The sequence below is a fragment of the Eucyclogobius newberryi genome, unplaced genomic scaffold, assembly GCF_026437365.1.
Source record: "Eucyclogobius newberryi isolate DKJ021-1_F unplaced genomic scaffold, fEucNew1.0.hap1 SCAF_5, whole genome shotgun sequence".
Classification (NCBI taxonomy): Eukaryota; Metazoa; Chordata; class Actinopteri; order Gobiiformes; family Gobiidae; genus Eucyclogobius; species Eucyclogobius newberryi.
This window is the reverse complement of record NW_027316167.1, coordinates 10,553,255-10,558,628: the sequence shown is the minus strand read 5'-3', so window position 1 is coordinate 10,558,628 and position 5,374 is coordinate 10,553,255.

The window sequence follows — 5,374 nt, the reverse complement described above, 5'->3', positions numbered from 1 at the left end:
GTTGAAAACTGAACACGAAATCATAAATACTGGTAAAACTTCTGCTTTTTTTCCAGAAGAGGAACCAAATGTATTGCGCCTCAGGAGAAGAGGAAGCAAACGTTCAGATACCGCTAACTTTACATTGAGTAAAAGTAATATGCAATATATTGTTAACGATGAAAGAAATCCACACACAACACAAAAACACAGATGTGCATGTTTTGTGTGATAAAGTCAAATGACTAGGAAAAGGTGTTGGACATATTTACCAAAAGATATTTAATCTTAACCCAGAGTCCCCTACGCAGCAGACCTTAACCCAGAGTCCCCTACACCGCAGACCTTAACCCAGAGTCCCCTACACCGCAGACCTTAACCCAGAGTCCCCTACGCAGCAGACCTTAACCCAGAGTCCCCTACGCAGCAGACCTTAACCCAGAGTCCCCTACACCGCAGACCTTAACCCAGAGTCCCCTACACCGCAGACCTTAACCCAGAGTCCCCTACGCAGCAGACCTTAACCCAGAGTCCCCTACGCAGCAGACCTTAACCCAGAGTCCCCTACACCGCAGACCTTAACCCAGAGTCCCCTACGCAGCAGACCTTAACCCAGAGTCCCCTACGCAGCAGACCTTAACCCAGAGTCCCCTACGCAGCAGACCTTAACCCAGAGTCCCCTACACCGCAGACCTTAACCCAGAGTCCCCTACGCAGCAGACCTTAACCCAGAGTCCTCCACACCGCAGACCTTAACCCAGAGTCCCCTACGCAGCAGACCTTAACCCAGAGTCCCCTACACCGCAGACCTTAACCCAGAGTCCCCTACGCAGCAGACCTTAACCCAGAGTCCCCTACACCGCAGACCTTAACCCAGAGTCCCCTACACCGCAGACCTTAACCCAGAGTCCCCTACACCGCAGACCTTAACCCAGAGTCCCCTACACCGCAGACCTTAACCCAGAGTCCCCTACACCGCAGACCTTAACCCAGAGTCCCCTACACCGCAGACCTTAACCCAGAGTCCCCTACACCGCAGACCTTAACCCAGAGTCCCCTACACCGCAGACCTTAACCCAGAGTCCCCTACACCGCAGACCTTAACCCAGAGTCCCCTACGCAGCAGACCTTAACCCAGAGTCCCCTACACCGCAGACCTTAACCCAGAGTCCCCTACACCGCAGACCTTAACCCAGAGTCCCCTACACCGCAGACCTTAACCCAGAGTCCCCTACACCGCAGACCTTAACCCAGAGTCCCCTACACCGCAGACCTTAACCCAGAGTCCCCTACACCGCAGACCTTAACCCAGAGTCCCCTACACAGCAGACCTTAACCCAGAGTCCCCTACACCGCAGACCTTAACCAAGAGTCCCCTACACCGCAGACCTTAACCCAGAGTCCCCTACACAGCAGACCTTAACCCAGAGTCCCCTACACCGCAGACCTTAACCCAGAGTCCCCTACGCAGCAGACCTTAACCCAGAGTCCTCTACACCGCAGACCTTAACCCAGAGTCCCCTACGCAGCAGACCTTAACCCAGAGTCCCCTACACCGCAGACCTTAACCCAGAGTCCCCTACGCAGCAGACCTTAACCCAGAGTCCCCTACACCGCAGACCTTAACCCAGAGTCCCCTACACCGCAGACCTTAACCCAGAGTCCCCTACACCGCAGACCTTAACCCAGAGTCCCCTACACCGCAGACCTTAACCCAGAGTCCCCTACACCGCAGACCTTAACCCAGAGTCCCCTACACCGCAGACCTTAACCCAGAGTCCCCTACACCGCAGACCTTAACCCAGAGTCCCCTACGCAGCAGACCTTAACCCAGAGTCCCCTACACCGCAGACCTTAACCCAGAGTCCCCTACACCGCAGACCTTAACCCAGAGTCCCCTACACCGCAGACCTTAACCCAGAGTCCCCTACACCGCAGACCTTAACCCAGAGTCCCCTACACCGCAGACCTTAACCCAGAGTCCCCTACACCGCAGACCTTAACCCAGAGTCCCCTACACAGCAGACCTTAACCCAGAGTCCCCTACACCGCAGACCTTAACCCAGAGTCCCCTACACCGCAGACCTTAACCCAGAGTCCCCTACACCGCAGACCTTAACCCAGAGTCCCCTACACAGCAGACCTTAACCCAGAGTCCCCTACACCGCAGACCTTAACCCAGAGTCCCCTACACCGCAGACCTTAACCCAGAGTCCCCTACACCGCAGCCCTTAACCCAGAGTCCCCTACACCGCAGACCTTAACCCAGAGTCCCCTACACAGCAGACCTTAACCCAGAGTCCCCTACACCGCAGACCTTAACCCAGAGTCCCCTACACCGCAGACCTTAACCCAGAGTCCCCTACACCGCAGACCTTAACCCAGAGTCCCCTACACAGCAGACCTTAACCCAGAGTCCCCTACACCGCAGACCTTAACCCAGAGTCCCCTACACCGCAGACCTTAACCCAGAGTCCCCTACACCGCAGACCTTAACCCAGAGTCCCCTACACCGCAGACCTTAACCCAGAGTCCCCTACACCGCAGACCTTAACCCAGAGTCCTCTACACCGCAGACCTTAACCCAGAGTCCCCTACACCGCAGACTTTAACCCAGAGTCCCCTACACAGCAGACCTTAACCCAGAGTCCCCTACACCGCAGACCTTAACCCAGAGTCCCCTACGCAGCAGACCTTAACCCAGAGTCCCCTACACCGCAGACCTTAACCCAGAGTCCCCTACGCAGCAGACCTTAACCCAGAGTCCCCTACACCGCAGACCTTAACCCAGAGTCCTCTACACCGCAGACCTTAACCCAGAGTCCCCTACACCGCAGACTTTAACCCAGAGTCCCCTACACAGCAGACCTTAACCCAGAGTCCCCTACACCGCAGCCCTTAACCCAGAGTCCCCTACACCGCAGACCTTAACCCAGAGTCCCCTACGCAGCAGACCTTAACCCAGAGTCCCCTACACCGCAGACCTTAACCCAGAGTCCCCTACACCGCAGACCTTAACCCAGAGTCCCCTACACCGCAGACCTTAACCCAGAGTCCCCTACACCGCAGACCTTAACCCAGAGTCCCCTACACCGCAGACCTTAACCCAGAGTCCCCTACACCGCAGACCTTAACCCAGAGTCTCCTACACCGCAGACCTTAACCCAGAGTCCCCTACACCGCAGACCTTAACCCAGAGTCCCCTACACCGCAGACCTTAACCCAGAGTCCCCTACACAGCAGACCTTAACCCAGAGTCCCCTACACCGCAGACCTTAACCCAGAGTCCCCTACACCGCAGACCTTAACCCAGAGTCCCCTACACCGCAGACCTTAACCCAGAGTCCCCTACACAGCAGACCTTAACCCAGAGTCCCCTACACCGCAGACCTTAACCCAGAGTCCCCTACACCGCAGACCTTAACCCAGAGTCCCCTACACCGCAGACCTTAACCCAGAGTCCCCTACACCGCAGACCTTAACCCAGAGTCCTCTACACCGCAGACCTTAACCCAGAGTCCCCTACACCGCAGACTTTAACCCAGAGTCCCCTACACAGCAGACCTTAACCCAGAGTCCCCTACACCGCAGACCTTAACCCAGAGTCCCCTACGCAGCAGACCTTAACCCAGAGTCCCCTACACCGCAGACCTTAACCCAGAGTCCCCTACACCGCAGACCTTAACCCAGAGTCCCCTATGCAGCAGACCTTAACCCAGAGTCCCCTACACCGCAGACCTTAACCCAGAGTCCCCTACACCGCAGACCTTAACCCAGAGTCCCCTACACCGCAGACCTTAACCCAGAGTCCCCTACACAGCAGACCTTAACCCAGAGTCCCCTACACAGCAGACCTTAACCCAGAGTCCCCTACGCAGCAGACCTTAACCCAGAGTCCCCTACGCAGCAGACCTTAACCCAGAGTCCCCTACACAGCAGACCTTAACCCAGAGTCCCCTACACCGCAGACCTTAACCCAGAGTCCCCTACACCGCAGACCTTAACCCAGAGTCCTCTACACCGCAGACCTTAACCCAGAGTCCCCTACACAGCAGACCTTAACCCAGAGTCCCCTACACCGCAGACCTTAACCCAGAGTCCCCTACACCGCAGACCTTAACCCAGAGTCCTCTACACCGCAGACCTTAACCCAGAGTCCCCTACACCGCAGACTTTAACCCAGAGTCCTCTACACCGCAGACTTTAACCCAGAGTCCCCTTGGTTAGAAACAGGAAGTTGGAAAATAGTTCCTCTGTGACTGAAAGCCACATGTGACAATAAACAATCGGAGTTCAGGTTTCACCATTTTAACGGCCACTTTCACTGCAAGAGGTGAATTGCCAAATATTTGTACTGCAGAGTCTTGTTAATAATTATACTATCAACACATGAGATTTATGATTTATGCAAAATGCTACTTCATTTTAGGATCTTTAGTTATTTATTTTAATATATCTATTTTGAACAATTTGTACTTGAGGACTGTGAACTCGTCTCCAGATCCTGCAGCTTTATGGTCAGAGAACCTTAATGAAGAATAAAAAATGTTGTGTTTGTTTATGTTAAAGCTCTTGTTTCCATTTTACACCGTCCCTGGGACTGCAGTTGGAAACTGACTGAAATATAGGAGCTAATACTGGCACATTGACAGAAATGTGTAATGTACATGTGCATTGTCCCAGACAAATAAACTAATACATAAATAAGAAATCAATCAATCAATCAAATGAATATATAATGTTTTTCACCAAAGCCAAAACAGGACAATAGTCTTTGACTAATTAAACATATTTGATCAATTGCAAACATTAAAGACATTTATGTCAGAAAAATAAGTTCTAAAGCTGTGCTGATGCGTTCATAAGGATGTGATGGAAGTACAACTGGACCACAACAGCGTGAAGACCGTGTGCGCTCAGAGTTTACAGGTCGCTGAAAATGTCTATGTGTGTGTGGTTTTGATAAGTAGTGGCTGGTCAGGTCAGTGTCTGTTTGTGTCTGTGTTTGTTTTAGGGGTTTTTCTATCCTTTTGAGGCGTAAGAATGGCCCCCGACGCTGGCGCCGCATTTGCTGATTTGCTAAATAAATACATTTTTAATAATAAAATAAATAAATAAACATTACTTAATAAAATAAGATCTGACTCAATCTCTGCCGGACGAGTGCTGTCACTAAATATACGCGCGTACACATTCAGGGGCTATTTACAGCTTCAGTGGAGGAGCCTGTGACGCTGGGCTAAATGTGTCCCCCTGCTCAAGTTACAGAGGGGTACGGCCTGGTCCCAGTCCCGGTTTAGTCTTGGTTAGGTCCCGTTGTAGTCCCAATTCAGTCCTTTATTAGTCTTGTTCCGGTTTAATTGTGATTAAGTCCTAGTTTTGGCTCGATTTGGTT